Raw genomic sequence first — 21439 nt, 5'->3', positions numbered from 1 at the left:
TGGGTCTACCCGGTCCTATTCCTGTTCTGAGGTCTATGGGTCTACCCGGTCCTATTCCTGTTCTGAGGTCTATGGGTCTACCCCGGTCCTATTCCTGTTCTGAGGTCTATGGGTCTACCCCGGTCCTATTCCTGTTCTGAGGTCTATGGGTCTACCCCGGTCCTATTCCTGTTCTGAGGTCTATGGGTCTACCCGGTCCTATTCCTGTTCTGAGGTCTATGGGTCTACCCCGGTCCTATTCCTGTTCTGAGGTCTATGGGTCTACCCGGTCCTATTCCTGTTCTGAGGTCTATGGGTCTACCCGGTCCTATTCCTGTTCTGAGGTCTATGGGTCTACCCGGTCCTATTCCTGTTCTGAGGTCTATGGGTCTACCCCGGTCCTATTCCTGTTCTGAGGTCTATGGGTCTACCCCGGTCCTATTCCTGTTCTGAGGTCTATGGGTCTACCCCGGTCCTATTCCTATTCTGAGGTCTATGGGTCTACCCGGTCCTATTCCTGTTCTGAGGTCTATGGATCTACCCGGTCCTATTCCTGTTCTGAGGTCTATGGGTCTACCCCGGTCCTATTCCTGTTCTGAGGTCTATGGGTCTACCCCGGTCCTATTCCTGTTCTGAGGTCTATGGGTCTACCCCGGTCCTATTCCTGTTTTGAGGTCTATGGGTCTACCCGGTCCTATTCCTGTTCTGAGGTCTATGGGTCTACCCCGGTCCTATTCCTGTTCTGAGGTCTATGGGTCTACCCCGGTCCTATTCCTGTTCTGAGGTCTATGGGTCTACCCCGGTCCTATTCCTGTTCTGAGGTCTATGGGTCTACCCCGGTCCTATTCCTGTTCTGAGGTCTATGGGTCTACCCCGGTCCTATTCTTGTTCTGAGGTCTATGGGTCTACCCCGGTCCTATTCCTGTTCTGAGGTCTATGGGTCTACCCCGGTCCTATTCCTGTTCTGAGGTCTATGGGTCTACCCCGGTCCTATTCCTGTTCTGAGGTCTATGGGTCTACCCGGTCCTATTCCTGTTCTGAGGTCTATGGGTCTACCCCGGTCCTATTCCTGTTCTGAGGTCTATGGGTCTACCCCGGTCCTATTCCTGTTCTGAGGTCTATGGGTCTACCCCGGTCCTATTCCTGTTCTGAGGTCTATGGGTCTACCCCGGTCCTATTCCTGTTCTGAGGTCTATGGGTCTACCCCGGTCCTATTCCTGTTCTGAGGTCTATGGGTCTACCCGGTCCTATTCCTGTTCTGAGGTCTATGGGTCTACCCGGTCCTATTCCTGTTCTGAGGTCTATGGGTCTACCCCGGTCCTATTCCTGTTCTGAGGTCTATGGGTCTACCCCGGTCCTAGTAGAAGCCAGGTAGATATCCTGCCTCTACGCTCACTTTAGAAGACACAACTCACCCAGCAAGAAGGCTACAGTTATGACGCAGTGGGATCCAAATCCCATCCATCAGTATTGCACCCCACCCCACACACCCCATTCCGTAACCCCCATCTCCAAGGATGGCCTCAAATTATCACCTGCCGTCTCTGCCCCTCTGTGGGTGTGCAGGAGGGGATCCCATGGCTGGCCTTGCGCAGAGGGAAAATACCAGTTAAATTTGGGCTCTAGTGTCAGTGAGCTCCTCTGGTTGCAGAGGCTATACGCCCACATGGTGTGGCTGTGTACACATATGAAGCAACCAATAGGATCATGTGAATGTATGTCTGTTTCAGGACATCATTGTAAGTAAGAAAGCATTTGTTCTTAATTGACTTGCCTGGATAAATAAAAGTTAAAGACAAATTATGTAGGAATTTGGAATCTAAAGTGCATGGTAAAAGGCTCTCTTAAAAGTCTAGTTGCTCAAACAAAACGCTCATTCATGGAAGTCTTTATCTAAAATTGGTCCTCGAGGATGGATAATATTGCATATCTGATTACACCAAGACCAATATTATCAACTGTAATATTTCCGCAAAGAACAAGTTATTCATTCATCAAATCGAGAAAGGACTGATTGGAGTCAATCAATGGAAAATAAGTGAAGTTTATATACCCCACTGGCTGTGCATGTGTCTGTGTTGCTTCTGGCCCACTTACTAAATGTCCTTTGACCTGGTCCAGTTTAACAGACACACTAATTAGATTGCCCTAGATTACATTGACACAGCCACATATATGAGAAGCACCTGAGACCTGTAATATAATTATCAAGACTAGGCCTCTCTTGAAGAATGGATGGCAACTCTGAAAAGCATGAAATCAAAATGAGTTGAACTGAGTGGGAAAGTTACTTAGTTAAGAAAAGCAGTGTCAGTCAACAGTATAACCCTAGAAGACAGCCTTTGTTATGTCCTGGGGGCTGATTCTGACTTTCTTGGAAATCGTTAATCAACATCTATGGGAGACTTTCAAGAAAATTGGAGTCAGAATACTGCCCCTAGTCAGTGAGTGAGTGCTTCCCATCAAAATAAATGTGCCGTTGTGAGGAGGAGTACAACAGTACCGTCCCACTGGGCACAGACGTGAGTTCAAAGTCCAGTTTTGATTTACATTTGGTTGAGTTTTCAACTATTGTGAATTCATCAACAAATGTCACCATATCATTTGGTTTAGGTTAAAAGTTGGGTGAAAAAAAGGTGAAATCACATTTTATTATTTTGGGTTGAAATGACGTGTAAACAACATTGATTCAACCAATTTGTGCTCAGGGGGATAGTAAGCAGGTTCAGTCTGAAATCGCCTGGAAATCAGATGTTCTCTCCTGAACGGGCTCAAATCTATTTTCTTGGAAGAAAAAAGGTTCTAGAAGCTATGTTACTGTATGTTGCCTTTCCATTTGACCTCTCCCCCATGACTGACCAATAATTAGGGTGGTGATCCTAATCAATGGTGACCTTTATGGTGGTGTTTTTACTTCCAATGGACAGGAAGACTTAATGTGATCAGCAGCAGACCTCCCGGACCACAGTCTACAGTATCTCCTCTGTCATTGATTTTCTGTTGGGTAAGACTCTCAAGCAACAACAATACGGTGGCTCTTATGTTTCAGTCTCAAATGACGTGCTGATATCACATCACAAGAACACGAAGAAACATATTATAATGAGGAGGGGTGGTCTGAGGCCAAAACTATCCCTCCATCACCAACCCCCCAGACCATCCTCCACACACTCCACTAAAATAGCAGGGGAGTTAAGAGGAGTAGTCATTTGATGACAGGCACAATAAATGGTGCCCTGCACCCCCTGTCCAGTCCCCTGCTTCTCTCTCTCATCCAGCCCTCCTCCTCCTTCTCTAATCACAGCCATAGCTTTGGGGGATCCATATCCTCTGCATTGGACCCATTCCCCGCATGTCACCGACCCAGCTGTCCTCGCCTCCCAGCAGACAGAATTAGTAAGATAAACGCAGGCTGAAGCGGAGGGGCCTGGTTACCCTCTGGACCAGACAGATGGGTCAGATGGGATGGCAGTGCTGTAGTCCTGCTGGCCCAGACAGAGGGTTGGGGACTGGGGTCTGGGACAGGGGAAAGAGAGGGACTGGGGCAAGGATGAGAGAGAGAGCTGGGGTCTGGGACAGGGGAGAGAGAGAGAGAAGGACTGGGGCAGGGGGCAGGGGAGAGAGAGAAGGACTGGGGCAGGTGGCAGGGGAGAGAGAGAAGGACTGGGGCAGGGGGCAGGGGAGAGAGAGAAGGACTGGGGCAGGGGGGCAGGGGAGAGAGAGAAGGACTGGGGCAGGGGGCAGGGGAGAGAGAGAAGGACTGGGGCAGGTGGCAGGGGAGAGAGAGAAGGACTGGGGCAGGGGACAGGAGAGAGAGAGAAGGACTGGGGCAGGTGGCAGGGGAGAGAGAGAAGGACTGTGGCAGGTGGCAGGGGAGAGAGAGGAGGACTGGGGCAGGGGGCAGGGGAGAGAGAGAAGGACTGGGGCAGGTGGCAGGGGAGAGAGAGAAGAACTGGGGCATGGGGCAGGGGAGAGAGAGAAGGACTGGGGCAGGTGGCAGGGGAGAGAGAGAAGGACTGGGGCAGGGGGCAGGGGAGAGAGAGGAGGACTGGGGCAGGGGGCAGGGGAGAGAGAGAAGGACTGGGGCAGGTGGCAGGGGAGAGAGAGAAGGACTGGGGCAGGTGGCAGGGGAGAGAGAGAAGGACTGGGGCAGGTGGCAGGGGAGAGAGAGAAGGACTGGGGCAGGGGGCAGGGGAGAGAGAGAAGGACTGGGGCAGGGGACAGGGGAGAGAGAGAAGGACTGGGGCAGGGGACAGGGGAGAGAGAGAAGGACTGGGGCAGGGGACAGGGGAGAGAGAGAAGGACTGGGGCAGGGGAAAGGGATAGATAAAGGGAGAAAGAAGGACAGGAGAAAAGGAGAAATGAGAGGAGAGGAGATACAGGGAGATAGACAGAGGATAGACAGATGTTGTAATACATGTGGACCTCTTCCTTGAGTCTGACAAAGGGAACACACCTACAGTAATTAGCAGCCGCGTGGTTTCCAAACCAACGATAGCAGGCTGGGGGAACCATTCCACCAACCTGTCCAGGGATTTAAGGCAGGGAACACAACATTGGGTTAAATGACCAGGGCTTTGCTGCCTCATAGACCTCCATCACTTTACTGCAGCGTCACAACAACAGGATTGACTAGAAAAGAGATATGGAGATGTGTGTATATGATATACGAGTATCCTCTTGGGTATACCCATTTCAGGGTTGATGTCCTCTCTGTTGTGGTCAACCCTGAAAGCACAGTTTATTTACAGCATACATACAACCACCCATTCACTATAAATCACTGCTAGGCAAATCCCCGCCTTATCTTAGCTCACTGGTCACCATAGCAACACCCACCCGTAGTATGCGCTCCAGCAGGTATATCTCACTGGTCATCCCCAAAGCCAACACCTCCTTTGGCCGCCATTCCTTCCAGTTCTCTGCTGCCAATGACTGGAACGAACTGCAAAAATCTCTGAAGCTGGAGACTCTTATCTCCCTCACTAACTTGAAGCATCAGTTGTCAAAGCAGCTTACCGATCACTGCACCTGTACACAGCCATTCTGAAATTAGCCCTACCAACTACCTCATCCCTATATTGTTATTTATATTGCTCATTTGCACCCCAGTATCTCTATTTGCACATCATCTTTTGCACATCTATCATTCCAGTGTTAATACAAAATTGTTACTATTTTGCACTATGGCCTATTTATTGCCTTACCTCCATAATTTACTACATTTGCACACACTGTATATATATTTTCTATTGTATTTTGGACTGTTTGTTTTACCCCATGATGTAACTCTGTGTTGTTGTTTTTATCGCACTGCTTTTCTTTATCTTGGCCAGGTCGCAGTTGTAAATGAGAACTTGTTCTCAACTGGCTTACCTGGTTAAATAAAGGTTAAATAAAAAAATTTAAAATAATATAAATAAATAAATAAGGATATCATTCAAATCTACATGTAGAGAATTTCTATTAGGGACATTTAGAGCAAGTTCCATAATGCATTCATTCATTCATTCATTCATTCATTCATTCATTAATTGTCACATTAGTTTGTTTGTGTTGTGCTTGTAGGATGATTAGGAGTTCTCCTTGGAAACAGGATGATTCAATTGTTTATATATGGCACACATTCTTACAGATAAAACTAAATCAAGTTACATTCAATTATGGCAGTCATATGAGGTGGCCATATTGACCTCTTCCATCGTGACAAAGATATAAACGCAACATGCAACAAATACAAAGATTTTACTGAGTTACAGTTCATATAAGGAAATCAGTCAATTAAAATAAATAAATTAGGCCCTAATCTATGGATTTCACATGACTGGGAATACAGATATGCATCTGTTGGTCGCAGATACCTTTAAAAAAAAGGTAGGTGCGTGGATCAGAAAACCAGGAATTGTGTACAGATCCTTGCGACATGGGGCAGTGCATTATCATGCTGAAACATGAGGTGATGGCGGCGGATGAATGGCACGACCATGGGCCTCAGGATCTCGTCACGGTATCTCTGTGCATTCAAATTGCCATCAATAAAATGCAATTGTGTTCATTGTCTGTACCTTATGCCTGCCCATACCATAACCTCACCGCCACCATGGGGCACTCTGTTGACAACGTTGACATCAGCAAACCGCTCGCCTACATGATGCCATACACACTGTCTGCCATCTGCCCGGTACAGTTGAAACAGGGATTCATCCGTGTAGAGCACACTTCTCCAGTGTACCAGTGGCCATAAGGTGAGCATTTGCCCACTGAAGTTGGTTACGACGCCGAACTGCAGTCAGGTCAAGACCCTGGTGAGGACGACGAGCACGGAGATGAGCTTCCCTAAGATGGTTTCTGACAGCTTGTGCAGAATTTCGTTTGTGTAAACCCACAGTTTCATCAGCTGTCCGGGTGGCTGGTCTCAGACGTTCCCGCAGGTGAAGAAGCCGGATGTGGAGATCCTGGGCTGGCGTGGTTACACATGGTCTGCGGTTGTGAGGCCGGTTGGACGTACTGCCAAATGCTCTAAAACGATGTTGGAGGTGGCTTATGGTAGAGAAATTAACATTCAATTCTCTGGCAACAGCTCTGGTGGACATTCCTGCAGTCAGCATGCCAATTGCACGCTCCCTCAAAACTTAAGACATCTGTGGCATTGTGTTGTTTGACAAAAATTCACATTTTAGAGTGGCCTGTCAGGTGGATGGATTATCTTCGCAAGTGAGAAATACTCACAAACAGGGATGGAAACAGATTTGTGGACAAAATTGGAGAGAAATAAGCTTTTTGTGCATATGGAAAATTTCTGGGATCTTTTATTTCAGCTCATGAAACATGGGACCAACACTTTACATGTTGCGTTTATATTTTTGTTCAGTATAATATAAAATCTAATATACCTAGCCTGATTATTTTATTTAATCAGAGTGTTTTTAAGAGACATGTTTGTACAGAGAGAACAACATGTAGCTATGTCATGAAGCGAAAGGTGGATAACATGCTCAGTATGCATTGACTCCAGAGGAGGCTGGTGGGAGGAGCTATAGGAGGACGGGCTCATTGCAATGGCTGGAATCGAATAAATGGAATCGTGTCAAACGTGTTTTCCATATGTTGGACGCGTTCGATACTGTTCCATTTATTCCCCCTCTGATTGACACACCTGATCATGAGGGTTTGTTTTGTAGCTTGCATGCCGACTACCATGAAACACTGTTAGCCATGGCTACATAAAACTTTACATAGAGTGATAAGCATGCCAGATTCTTCACAGAGGTCAGGGGAGGGCAATCTTACACTGTTAGGGCTGGTGTAGGTGCTGGCTTGGTGAAGGTGAGAGCTTGGTTTGGGTGCAGGCTTTTGCTCCAGCCAAGCTGTAATACATCAAAGCCTTGATTGAAGACTAATTGATTAGTAGAACTATGTATGTTACTGCTTTGCTAGTACAAAAGCCTGCATCCACACCAGCCCTCTCAATGTTCTCCAAAATGACGCCCTCAATTTCCGTTACCTCTGATTGCTCATTTGGGTCCCTCCTCCTTGTGACCTTGTGTCACGGCCGGTCCATCAAAGCAATCTCTGGGAAGGGATCCATGTCAGTGTACTGGAGCTCTGGCCGGTTCAAAGGTTGGAAAGGTTCCCCTTCCAGGGGATCAGCTGGGCTCTGGTGTTACCCAGGGAGGGTCCGGCTCAATGGGCCTGTTGGGAGGAAATGATTAACGGTGGTCTGGTGATGACGGGGGCTGGGCGACCTGACCTTTCTGTCCTGGCTGTATTTGCGGCATCGGTAAGCACCAGGCTTTAACAGCACCATGGACCCTGGTAATGCCCAGACAGCTGCAGCGTTATCCCCCCGGCTGGGCTTATCGGCTGGGCTGGGGGCCCAGGGATCGGATGGGGGGTTGGGGGGGTGTTGAGTATCATGGGGGAAAGGGAAGGTGGGGGGAGGGAATGATGGCTGGAACGAGGACGCATTGGGCTGGGCAATAGTGAAGAGATGGGGTGGAGATGGGGAGTTGAGGGGTTGGGAAGGGGGTCAAGGGCTGGCTGGGGCCGGGGCTGGAGCTTTGGGCTGGGGCCAAGGGCTGGGTTTGGGGCTGGGTTTGGGGTTGGGGCTGGGGCCAGGGCCAGGGCTGGGGGTTGGGAGTGACAGCGAGATGAATTGTGTCAATATAATATAATGTCAATATAATATGTCAATACAAGCATGCTGGCATTGGCAGCAATGTCGGTTTGACATTAATTCCACACATCACAGTGATTATCAGCATTATTGTCTAATTCACAGCTGAATCTCAGCACACACTACACATTTCCTCTCCGATACGCTCCCATCACACACACACACCACGTTACCACTCTGATACGCTCCCACGGTCAATCAGTGATACTGTTGGCCTTACTCAACACACACACACACCACGTTACCTCTCTGATACGCTCCCACGGTCAATCAGTGATACTGTTGGCCATACTCAACACACACACATACCTCCTGTTGATTAACATCTATAAGTGCCACACGCTTTACACTAGTTTACAAATAGAGCACTTGAGTCACACAAGGGGGTCTCTGACACATTCCCTCCCTTCTGGACAGTGACCAGGAAAACCTGCTATCATCATATGGAGAGAAAGAGAGAGAGAGAGAGAGAGAGAGAGAGAGAGAGAGAGAGAGAGAGAGAGAGAGAGAGAGAGAGAGAGAGAGAGAGAGAGAGAGGGAGAGAGAGACAGAGACAGAGAGAGAGAGAGAGAGAGAGAGAGAGAGAGAGAGAGAGAGAGAGAGAGAGAGAGAGAGAGAGAGAGAGAGAGAGAGAGAGAGAGAGAGAGAGAGAGAGAGAGAGAGAGAGAGAAAGAAAGTGGCAGGGAATGTGAGAGAGGATGAGAGATGGATGGATAGGGAGAGATAGGGCAGAGGAGGACATAGAAAGATTCTCTGAAAGCTATCTTAGAGTAGGACGGTGCTCTATAACATTTAACCCATGGCATACTTTCCATCTTAGCCTCACATCAAAGAGCCACAACGTCATGGGATACACAACAGTAAAGTGTGTGTGTGTGTGTGTGTGTGTGTGTGTGTGTGTGTGTGTGTGTGTGTGTGTGTGGTAATATTACACAACATTATGTACTTGGGGATAGAAGCAAGACTAAACTGTTTAAATGACTGTACTGTTGCAATCTGGGCACAAAACGAATGAAAAACGTCTCATGACAAGATTGTTCTTTGTGAAAACAACACTAAAACAAAACAAAAATGTAGGAAGGTCTGTGAACTGGGATTCCGAAACAATCCTGGGATATTTGTTATTCCTGGCCTTCCTCTCTGTGAAAAATGGGATACAGAGTTAGTGGAGGGATGAAAGAATGTTGGGATTAGAATGAGGCAGGGAAAAGGGAAAATGGGATGGAGGGATGGATTGAGGGAGATATGGAGAGAGTTGATCGTAGGGTTACTGGATCAGAATATTAAAAAAGGGAGGGAATGGTAAGGGCTGGATCTGCTAGATCTGATATATACAGAGATAGAGGGAGAGAGAGAGAGAAGGATACAGGGATAGAGGGAGAGAGAGAGAGGAGGATGCAGGGATAGAGGGAGAGAGAGAGAGAGGAGGATGCAGGGATAGAGGGAGAGAGAGAGGAGGATGCAGGGATAGAGGGAGAGAGAGAGAGAGGAGGATGCAGGGATAGAGGGAGAGAGAGAGAGAGGAGGATGCAGGGATAGAGTGAGAGAGAGAGAGGAGGATGCAGGGATAGAGGGAGAGAGAGAGAGGAGGATGCAGGGATAGAGAGAGAGAGAGAGAGGAGGATGCAGGGATAAAGGGAGAGAGAGAGAGGAGGATGCAGGAATAGAGGGAGAGAGAGAGAGGAGGATGCAGGGATAGAGGGAGAGAGAGAGAGGAGGATGCAGGGATAGAGGGAGAGAGAGAGAGGATGATGCAGGGATAGAGGGGTAGAGAGAGAGGAGGATGCAGGGATAGAGGGAGAGAGAGAGAGGAGGATGCAGGGATAGAGGGAGAGAGAGGAGGATGCAGGGATAGAGGGAGAGAGAGAGGAGGATGCAGAGATAGAGGGAGAGAGAGAGGAGGATGCAGGGATATAGGGAGAGAGAGAGAGCAGGATGCAGGGATAGAGGGAGAGAGAGAGAGCAGGATGCAGGGATAGAGAGAGAGAGAGAGAGAGCATAATGCAGGGATAGAGGGAGAGAGAGAGAGGAGGATGCAGGGATAGAGGGAGAGAGAGGAGGATGCAGGGATAGAGGGAGAGAGAGAGGAGGATGCAGAGATAGAGGGAGAGAGAGAGGAGGATGCAGAGATAGAGGGGTAGAGAGAGAGGAGGATGCAGGGATAGAGGGAGAGAGAGAGAGGAGGATGCAGGGATAGAGAGAGAGAGAGAAAGGAGGATGCAGGGATAGAGGGAGAGAGAGAGGAGGATGCAGGGATAGAGGGAGAGAGAGAGAGCAGGATGCAGGGATAGAGGGAGAGAGAGAGAGGAGGATGCAGGGATAGAGGGAGAGAGAGGAGGATGCAGGGATAGAGGGAGAGAGAGAGGAGGATGCAGAGATAGAGGGAGAGAGAGAGGAGGATGCGGGGATAGAGGGAGAGAGAGAGAGCAGGATGCAGGGATAGAGGGAGAGAGAGAGAGGAGGATGCAGGGATAGAGGGAGAGAGAGGAGGATGCAGGGATAGAGGGAGAGAGAGAGGAGGATGCAGAGATAGAGGGAGAGAGAGAGGAGGATGCAGAGATAGAGGGGTAGAGAGAGAGGAGGATGCAGGGATAGAGGGAGAGAGAGAGAGGAGGATGCAGGGATAGAGAGAGAGAGAGAGAGGAGGATGCAGGGATAGAGGGAGAGAGAGAGAGAGGAGGATGCAGGGATAGAGGGAGAGAGAGGAGGATGCAGGGATAGAGGGAGAGAGAGAGGAGGATGCAGAGATAGAGGGAGAGAGAGAGGAGGATGCAGAGATAGAGGGGTAGAGAGAGAGGAGGATGCAGGGATAGAGGGAGAGAGAGAGAGGAGGATGCAGGGATAGAGAGAGAGAGAGAGAGAGAGGAGGATGCAGGGATAGAGGGAGAGAGAGGAGGATGCAGGGATAGAGGGAGAGAGAGAGAGCAGGATGCAGGGATAGAGGGAGAGAGAGAGAGGAGGATGCAGGGATAGAGGGAGAGAGAGGAGGATGCAGGGATAGAGGGAGAGAGAGAGGAGGATGCAGAGATAGAGGGAGAGAGAGAGGAGGATGCAGGGATAGAGGGAGAGAGAGAGCAGGATGCAGGGATAGAGGGAGAGAGAGAGAGGAGGATGCAGGGATAGAGGGAGAGAGAGGAGGATGCAGGGATAGAGGGAGAGAGAGAGGAGGATGCAGAGATAAAGGGAGAGAGAGAGGAGGATGCAGAGATAGAGGGGGAGAGAGAGAGGGGGATGCAGGGATAGAGGGAGAGAGAGAGAGGAGGATGCAGGGATAGAGAGAGAGAGAGAGAGAGGAGGATGCAGGGATAGAGGGAGAGAGAGAGAGAGGAGGATGCAGGGATAGAGGGAGAGAGAGAGAGAGAGGAGGATGCAGGGATAGAGGGAGAGAGAGAGAGGAGGATGCAGTGATAGAGGGAGAGAGAGAGGAGGATGCAGGGATAGAGGGAGAGAGAGAGAGGAGGATGCAGGGATAGAGGGGTAGAGAGAGAGGAGGATGCAGGGATAGAGGGAGAGAGAGAGAGGAGGATGCAGGGATAGAGGGAGAGAGAGAGGAGGATGCAGGGATAGAGGGAGAGAGAGAGAGAGGAGGATGCAGGGATAGAGGGAGAGAGAGAGAGGAAGAGGATGCAGGGATAGAGGGAGAGAGAGAGAGGAGGATGCAGTGATAGAGGAGAGAGAGAGGAGGATGCAGGGATAGAGGGAGAGAGAGAGGAGGATGCAGGGATAGAGGGGTAGAGAGAGAGGAGGATGCAGGGATAGAGGGAGAGAGAGAGAGGAGGATGCAGGGATAGAGGGAGAGAGAGAGGAGGATGCAGAGATAGAGGGAGAGAGAGAGGAGGATGCAGGGATAGAGGGAGAGAGAGAGAGAGGAGGATGCAGGGATAGAGGGAGAGAGAGAGAGGAGGATGCAGGGATAAAGGGAGAGAGAGAGAGAGAGAGGAGGATGCAGGGATAGAGGGAGAGAAAAAGGAGGATGCGGGGAGAGAGAGGCGGATACAGGGAGAGAGAGGGGGATACAGGGATACGGGGAGATAGAGGGGGATACAGGGGGAGAGGGGGATACAGGGGGAGAGAGGGGGATACGGGATACAGAGGGGGATACAGGGATACAGAGGGGGATACAGGGTGAGAGAAGAAACTATAGACACTGAAATCCATTAGTAGTTGATCTCCTCATCATTGTAGTTAGTAGTTGTGTGTGGTTAGTGAACTACAATGCAATGCCTTACAAGGCCACAGGGCAGTTGGTGTGGCTGAGTGACTGAGTGACTGAGTGTGTGTGTGAGAGAGAGAGAGAGAGAGAGAGAGAGAGAGAGAGAGAGAGAGAGAGAGAGAGAGAGGGTGAGTGGGTTTTATCTCTGTAGGGCCATTGTATTTATAGCCCATCTCAAAAAAACAGTCCCCCTGTCCCCTCCCACCCCCCTCCTCACCCGCTCCCCAATTAATCGTCTATGGGTGGGGTAATCCAATCAGGAGTGACTACAGCTCGCCCTCCGTCGCCCGTCTCAGTCTGAGCAGACTCCTCACAGACACACACCCTCCACAGACAGAAAGGTAAGATTCAGCACTGTCCACTCCTCTGCCCATCCATCCATCCCTTCTTCACCACTTCTTCTACCATTCCCTCTCTTTTTTTCTCCTTCTCTAGGACAGAAACATTTTATTCCACTCATCCTCTCACATGTCCATTCCCTCTCTCCACCTGAGCTCTTACCTCTACTTAATCATCTTCTCTTTCTTTCCACCTTTCCACCATTCAACTCAACCCGTCTCCATCCATCCATCACGTTACCTCTTCTTCTCTACCACCTGAAACGGTCACCCTCCACAAAACTCTCTCTCTCTCTCCCTCGCTCTCCCTCGCTCTCCCTGCCTCTCCCTCGCTCTCTCTCTCTCTCCCTCGCTCTCCCTGCCTCTCCCTCGCTCTCTCTCTCTCTCTCCCTTCATCTCTTTCTCTCTCTCTGATTTTGGTTATTCAGGCCTTGAACACTATGACTGAACCTTTCATTCATGCCATTCTACCTAATTTCACCACTGACTAACTCAACTGTGGCTTGATATACTTTTTTTTAAAGAAACGTGTCACTGTCACTTTGAATCAGAGGTAATCAGTTGAGCTTCAGTCAGTATCAACTATTTCTCTTTGATACAGATTACATGCATGATCAAATTAGCTATCTCAAAGATGTGTTTCTGTCCTTAGAAAGCCTGACTCTACTGTCCTGCATTCACTGTGCCTTGGAGAGGAAATTATTATGGATGTGGTGGACTTTGTTTTAAAAGCTATTATTTAGCAAGGCAAGGTGATCATTTCAGCAGGTTTACATTGTCACAATGCAGATACAAGATCCATTAGTCAATGTATGCATGCGTGTGTGTGTGTGAATGTGTGCGTGCGTGTCTGTGTTTGCGCATGTAAGCATGCGCGCGCGTGTGTGTGTGTGTGTGTGACAGAGGCTGTCTATGCTATACTGTAATATCTAATGCAGGAGGATAAGTGGAGGTTTTATCAGTGTGCCTGGTTATGTGCTGACAGACAGGGCAGATAGGCACAGAGCATATTATACCCTATATTCCAATTATCTATACCCTATAGTTATGGTTAGGAGTGGGTAGTGGTGTGGGCAAAGGGGGGTACATTTGGGGGAACAGAGTTCCACCCCTTTAGGCTGAGAGATAGCGTTCAGTGCCGTCCTGGCTGGATGGAGCCAATGGAATAGTCCCAAAAGTGCAAACCCTGCCCACTCAGCTCATCGGGTAGGCTAAATGTGAGTAGGCCTGTACGTTTGAGGGACGGTGCATTTCTGTAGTAGTTTGTCGTTGAAACACTGAGCTATTTTGAGCACCTGTCTAGCCCCTCTATTGTGGCTCTTAAAAGCATTCCAGTTTCCTCTGAGGGCACAGGCTATCATTAGAGACTCATGTCACTGTGGGCCACTCCCGCCATTGTGGCTCAAGCCTCCATCTGAGTGAGATAGATCCCCTGTTAAGAGAGACAGCAGGGGTCAGGGGTCAGGTGTGGGTACTCCAGGGGTAAAATTGGGAAGTGGCGGATTTGGATTAGAGAAGGAGGGAGGGGACAGGATGGATGGGTGAGGAGGGAAGGTTGTAGTGTTGAGGGGAGGAGAGAGGATGGATGGGTGAGGAGGGAGGGTTGTGGTGTTGAGGGGGAGGGGAGGGGGAGGGAGGGAGGGGAGGGAGGGGAGGGGAGGAGAGAGGATGGATGGGTGAGGAGGGAGGGTTGTGGTGTTGAGGGGAGGGGAGGGGAGGAGAGAGGATGGATGGGTGAGGAGGGAGGGTTGTGGTGTTGAGGGGAGGAGAGAGGAGAGATGATGGATGGGTGAGGAGGGAGGGTTGTAGTGTTGAGGGGAGCGGAGAGGAGAGATGATGGATGGGTGAGGAGGGAGGGTTGTGGTGTTGAGGGGAGGAGAGAGGAGAGATGATGGATGGGTGAGGAGGGAGGGTTGCGGTGTTGAGGGGAGGAGAGAGGAGAGGTGATGGATGGGTGAGGAGGGAGGTTTGTAGTGTTGAGGGGAGGGGAGAGGATAGATGATGGATGGGTGAGGAGGGAGGGTTGTGGTGTTGAGGGGAGGAGAGAGGAGAGATGATGGATGGGTGAGGAGGGAGGGTTGTGGTGTTGAGGGGAGGAGAGAGGAGAGGTGATGGATGGGTGAGGAGGGAGGGTTGTGGTGTTGAGGGGAGGGGAGGGGAGGGGAGGGGAGGGGAGGGGAGGGGAGGGAGGAAGGGTTGTGGTGTTGAGGGGAGGAGAGAGGATGGATGGGTGAGGAGGGAGAATTGTCTTGCTCAGTAAATATATTTAACTTATCTCAAGTCAAACTAATTACAGGTTTAATTATGATAGTGAAAAATTAAAGAAGACATTTTAACTTTTAAAGTAAGGTGATAGAGTAATGAGTTCAACTGCTCAGGTTTGTAAAAGTCATAAGACGTCTTCATAATTCAAATAAAATAAAATAAAATTTTATTTGCCACATACGCCGAATACAACAGGTGTAGACATTACAGTGAAATGCTTACTTACAAGCCCTTAACCAACAATGCAGTTTTTAAGAAAAGAAAAAAGTGTTAAGTAAAACATAGATAAGTAAAAAATAAATAAAATAAAATAAGAAATAAAAAATAAAATAATAACAGGAGTAAAATAAAATAACAGTAGGGAGGCTATATATACAGGAGGGTACCGGTACAGAGTCAATGTGCGGGGGCACAGGTTAGTCGAGGTAATTGAGGTAATATGTACATGTGGATAGAGTTAAAGTGACTATGCATAAATAATAAACAGAGAGTAGCAGCAGCGTAAAAGAGGGGTGGGGGGGGCAATGCAAATAGTCCTGGTAGCCATGATTAGCTGTTCAGGAGTCTTATGGCTTGGGGATAGAAGCTGTTAAGAAGCCTTTTGGACCTAGACTTGACGCTCCGGTACCGCTTGCCGTGAGGTAGCAGAGAGAACAGTTAATGACTAGGGTGGCTGGAGTCTTTGACAAATTTTAGGGCCTTCCTCTGACACCGCCTGGTATAGAGGTCCTGGATGGCAGGAAGCTTGGCCCCAGTGATGTACTGGGCCGTACGCACTACCCTTTGTAGTGCCTTGCAGTCGGAGGCCGAGCTGTTGCCATACCAGGCGGTAATGCAACCAGTCAGGATGGTCTCGATGGTGCAGCTGTATAACTTTTTGAGGATCTGAGGACCCATGCCAAGTATTTTCAGTCTCCTGAGGGGGAATAGGCTTTGTCATGCCCTCTTCACGGCTGTCTTGGTGTGTTTGGACCATGATAGTTTGTTGGTGATGTGGACACCAAGGAACTTGAAGCTCTCAACCTGTTCCACTACAGCCCCGTCGATGAGAATGGGGGCGTGCTCAGTACTTTTTTTTTTCCTGTAGTCCACAATCATCTCCTTTGTCTTGATCACGTTGAGGGAGAGGTTGTTATCCTGGCACCACACGGCCAGGTCTCTGACCTCCTCCCTATAGGCTGTCTCATCATTGTCGGTGATCAGGCCTACCACTGTTAAACGAGTCACTGGTGCTTCCTGCTTTAGTTTTTGCTTATAAGCAGGAATCAGGAGGATAGAGTTATGGTCAGATTTGCCAAACGGAGGGCGAGGGAGAGCTTTGTACGCGTCTCTGTGTGTGGAGTAAAGGTGGTCTAGAGTTTTTTTTTCCTCTGGTTGCACATTTAACAAGCTGGTAGAAATGAGGTAGAACGGATTTAAGTTTCCCTGCATTAAAGTCCCAAGTCACTAGGAGCGCTGCCTCTGGATGAGCGTTTTCCTGTTTACTTACGGCCTTATACAGCTCATTGAGTGCAATCTTAGTGCCAGCATCGGTTTGTGGTGGTAAATAGACAGTTATGAAAAATATAGATGAAAACTCTCTTGGTAAATAGTGTGGTCTACAGCTTATCATGAGATACTCTACCTCAGGTGAGCAAAACCTCAAGACTTCCTTAATATTAGATTTTATGCACCAGCTGTTGTTTACAAATATACACAGACCGCCACCCCTTGTCTTACCGGAGTCAGCCGTTCTATCCTGCCGATGTAGCGTATATTTTACATTTTAGTCATTTAGCAGACACTCTTATGCAGAGTGACTTACAGTTAGTACATATATTTTTTCATACTGGCCCCCCGTGGGAATCGAACCCACAACCCTGACATTGCAAGCGCCATGCTCTACCAACTGAGCTACACAGGGCCAGTTGTATATCCCGCCAGTTGTATGTTATCCATGTCGTCGTTCAGCCACGACTCTGTGAAACATAAGATATTACAGTTTTTTAATGACCCGTTGGTAGGATAACATTAATCTTAGGTCATCCAATTTGTTTTCAAATGATTGAACATTGGCTAATAGGATTGATGGAAGAGGCAGTTTACTCGCTCGCCGTCGGATCCTTACAAGGCACCCCGACCTACATCCCCGATATCTCTGTCTCTTTCTCATGCGAATGACAGGGATTTGGGCCTTGTCGGGTGTCTGTAGGATATCCTTTGCGTCCGACTCGTTGAAGAAAAAATATTCGTCCAATACGAGGTGAGTAATCGCTGTCCTGATATCCAGAAGCTCTTTTTGGTCATAACAGACGGTGGCAGAAACATTATGTACAGAATAAATTACAATAAATTAGTATGTGTGCATGCGTGCGAGCGCAGCACTAAGATTCAGATGGGTTCTCCAGCATTGCATAACACAATTAGGGCAAAACCACACGTGACCACAGCACAGACATCACTCAATCTCTTTGCAAACATATGATCCAATCATCGACAGAAAAATACTTGATTCAATCATCCACTCAGAAAAACATTGCTTCACTACAACTAGATAAAACCTGCATTTCATCATACCTCAGAGCCACGTATCGAATCATGACACTGCATGTACATTCCAGGAGTTCGGCACACTTGTACATACATCGTATGGCACTTGTATTACAAGTAGAAGTAAAGTAATGTACATGTCTGATAAAAGTTCAGAGTGAATAAATACCCTCTTTTCTTCCACATTGAGGTATTAATTCTGTGCACGTGTGCATGCATGCATGTGTGTGTGTATTAGTCAGGTCGTTGGTGTCTGTCTTTAGCCATTAGCGGTCACTGGGATGGGTGACATCAAAGAGAACACAGAGCCCAGTCTCCAACAGCTGCCCGCCTTTTTAAAATAGCTGGAGATTTTATCAGGGTTCAGTTTATATTTTTTATTTTAGGACCAAGATTAACCCTGATTTAAGCTAGGTGAGTTAGAGAGAGAGAGAGACAGAGAGAGAGAGAGAGGGCGAGAGAGAGAGAGCGCACGAGAGAGATAGCTCAAGAGAGCGAGAGAGAGTGAGAGAGCGAGTGAGAGTGAGAGTGAGAGTGAGAGCGAGAGAGAGAGAGAGAGAGAGAGAGAGAGAGAGAGAGTGAGAGAGAGAGAGAGAGAGAGAGCGAGAGAGTGCGAGCGAGCGAGAGAGTGCGAGCGAGAGAGAGAGAGAGAGAGAGAGAGAGAGAGAGAGAGAGAGAGAAGGATGGATGAGGAGGAGAAGTAGAGGAGAGGAAGAGCAACAGCGATGGAGAGACTTTGGGAAAAGGGATTGAAGAGGGAGAGTCATTATTACTGGTAGATAGGATAGTATTTCTATTCCTCTTTCAACTTGAAGACAGAGAACAGAAAATTCCTCTGACTTCTTGTTTCGATCTAATTTGGACCAGTACACCAAGACCCTTCTCTAGCCCTTTAACTTATGCAGTCTTAGTTTGGACCCCTATACTTGAGTAAGAAGTGGTATATCTGAGGATCTTATACACAAAGACTGTAATACATGAGGAACATACCATGATATTACAGGGGGTTTAGTCTAGAGAGGGGGACCGAATGAGGTAATGATGAAATGCAAATAGAGAGAAAAAGAGAGCGAGGGAGTTGGGGACAGGGAGAGAGGGGAGAATAGAGAGAGAGAGAGAGAGAGAGAGAGAGAGAGAGAGAGAGAGAGAGAGAGTTGGGGACAGGGAGAGAGGGGAGAATAGAGAGAGAGAGAGAGAGAGAGAGAGAGAGAGAGAGAGAGAGAGAGAGAGAGAGAGGAGAGAGATGAGAGGGTGAATAAGAATAAGAGGGGAAGAGATAAGGAATTTAGGAGAGTGAGGGGTGGACATTCTCAAGTTCTCCTGTTTTTCCTTTGCCTCCTTATATGGTCAAACCATGACGGTAGAATCAGTGGGCAGAGGGGAGTAGGTCAGAACTTAGAGAGAAAGAGAGAGGGAAGAATGAGAGCGAGAGGAAAGTGGTGAGAAGTGTAGAGGAGAGGGGTATGCAGCGTTGTGTGCTTGGGACACTGGGGAATTCCAGAGGCAGCCGGCCACACATGCGTACAGATACACACACACACACACACACACACACACACACACACACACACACACACACACACACACACACACACACACACACACACACACACCACTGGTCAACAGAGTGACAGGCCATGCACAGAGAGGGATAACCAGGGGCTCTATCAGGGGCTGGACTGCTAACAGCTGCAAAGCGTGAGTAGACATTTTTCCAGTGTGCCGTCACACACACACACACACACACACTGTGGGAAGCTGAGCTGTGTTGTGGTACGTTGTGATGCTGACAGCTGGAGGCGAGGTGATGGATGACTGACTGCAGGGTGACATAGTGAGTGTTGGTATGCGCAGGGGCGAAGGTCCCCTGTCCCTCTCTAAGTACGGTTGATAGATAGAGCTATTAATAATACCCCTCTCATCTGTCACCCTGCAGCTGTCACAGCAACAGACAAAAGAGTGGCTGCTGATAGACACACAGAGGTCAAAGACTAAACCCTCTAGAGAGACATACTTGATACTACAACTGTCGGCAATATAACACTGGCTCAAAAGATGACAGGCAGATGTGTATTGTGATTTCCTCAATGTCTTATCAGAGATCTCTATTGTGCTATATTGTGTTCCCTCCACTTTTGTACATTTACAGTTACATTTACGTCATTTAGCAGACGCTCTTATCCAGAGCGACTTACAAATTGGTGCATTCACCTTATAGCCAGTGGGACAACCACTTTACAATATGTATTTGTTTTTATTTTATTTTATTTTTGGGGGTGGGGTAAGGGGGGGTAGAAGGATTACTTTATCCTATCCCAGGTATTCCTTAAAGAGGTGGGGTTTCAAGTGTCTCTGGAAGGTGGTGAGTGACTCTGCTGTCCTGGCGTCGTGAGGGAGCTTGTTCCACCATTGGGGTGCCAGAGCAGCGAACAGTTTTGACTGGGCTGAGCGGGAACTGTGCTTCCGCAGAGGTAGGGGGGCCAGCAGGCCAGAGGTGGATGAACGCAATGCCCTCGTTTGGGTGTAGGGACTGATCAGAGCCTGAAGGTACGGAGGTAAATGCACTTTGTGGATATTATATTCATTGCAGTGACAGGCAAGTGAATTGAGATCCAGTTCTCATTTACTATAACAGACTGATTGTGAGGAGGATGAATCCTCTCTGTTCCTACTCAGTGTCAGGAAGCGGATATCTCTGTATAAACACTGACACAGACAAGGCCAACAGACACACTTGGCTTTTACAAGCTGGCTTCTGTTTATCTAGTTGGACTCTTAAAAACCTACTTACAAATGTCCCGTATGTACAGTATGCAGGCCATGGATCTAGGTTCTTGAACATAACTTGAATGAACCCTTTATCCCACTAGAGTCGATGTCCGTGCCCTGGCGGGAATCTAATTAGCATAATACAAATATCCCCATATAAATCTATCAGTTTCAGCTAGAGATATCTGTTTTTTGCATTGGATGCGTCTCAATCCACCGCATCCACTGATGTTGCACTTCCGCATCTGTGGTGAAAGGTGAAAGAGCTAGAGCGGTGTTTGTCAGACCATGAGACATCCTGAAAATCGGTCTTCTCACAAAATCATCTGTAGCGTCGATCGTCCCCTCTATGGAAAGATGAGACTCTCACGAACACGACGGTGTTCTCCATTTTGCACTACGAACCCCACAAGCGTCTTGGGACTCGTCTGAATTCAGGACAGCCGATCTGCCAACTTCTGTCTGTAGCGTCCGAACAGTTTGGGCTACACACTAATATGAACACATACATGTGGGTTGTTTTGCTGTAGGTTGCCCACAGGCCTCACAATTCTCGTCTGAAGGTCCCCCGGTAACAGTTATGGAAGTATATATGGAGACTGTTTAGTGCCAAAAATAAGGAGTAAATATATGTAAAAAAATATATATATAATTTCCTGATCTTTCTTATATCTCTCAGATGTAGGACAGACACTTCCGAATAAACTTTCTTTAGATGTTTTGGGGGGGGACTATCTGTTGTTCCATGTAGTGAATATGTTATTCAATGCGTTTGTATAGGCTAATAGCAGTGGGACTATCTGTTGTTCCATGTAGTGAATATGTTATTCAACGTATCTCCCGAGTGGCGCAGTGGTCTAAGGCACTGTGCCACTAGAGATCCTGGTTCGAATCCAGGCTCTGTCGTAGCTGGCCGTAACCGGGAGACCCATGGGGCGGCGCACAATTGGCCCAGCGTCGTCCAGGGTAGGGGAGGGAATAGCCGGCAGGGATGTAGCTCAGGTAGAGCATGGCGTTTGCAACGCCAGGGTTGTGGGTTCGATTCCCACGGGGGGCCAGTATGAAAAATAAAAATAATAATGTATGCACTCACTAACTGTAAGTTGCTCTGGATAAGAGCGTCTGCTAAATGACAAAAATGTAATGCGTTTGTATAGGCTAATAGCAGTG

At 48.4% G+C, this 21439-nt stretch overlaps 1 protein-coding gene across 2 annotated transcripts in view; it reads left to right on the top strand.

The window, feature by feature from the left end:
* Positions 1-12612: 12612 nt before the first annotated feature.
* Positions 12613-21439, top strand: part of fhl2a (four and a half LIM domains 2a) — a 19449-nt gene continuing 10622 nt past the window's right edge. Inside the window, exon 1 of one of the 2 annotated variants that reach the window (XM_041843921.1) lies at positions 12613-12709. The gene's annotated coding sequence lies outside the window, so the exon portion shown is untranslated. Of the gene's footprint in view, positions 12710-19066; positions 19199-21439 lie in introns of those variants that run through there. The other variant, XM_041843922.2, reaches the window with a different exon arrangement.

This window comes from Coregonus clupeaformis, chromosome 23 (assembly GCF_020615455.1).
Source record: "Coregonus clupeaformis isolate EN_2021a chromosome 23, ASM2061545v1, whole genome shotgun sequence".
In the NCBI taxonomy this organism is placed as follows: domain Eukaryota; kingdom Metazoa; phylum Chordata; class Actinopteri; order Salmoniformes; family Salmonidae; genus Coregonus; species Coregonus clupeaformis.
Note: the sequence above shows the minus strand (reverse complement) of the source record. Positions and strands in the feature narration are given on the sequence as shown.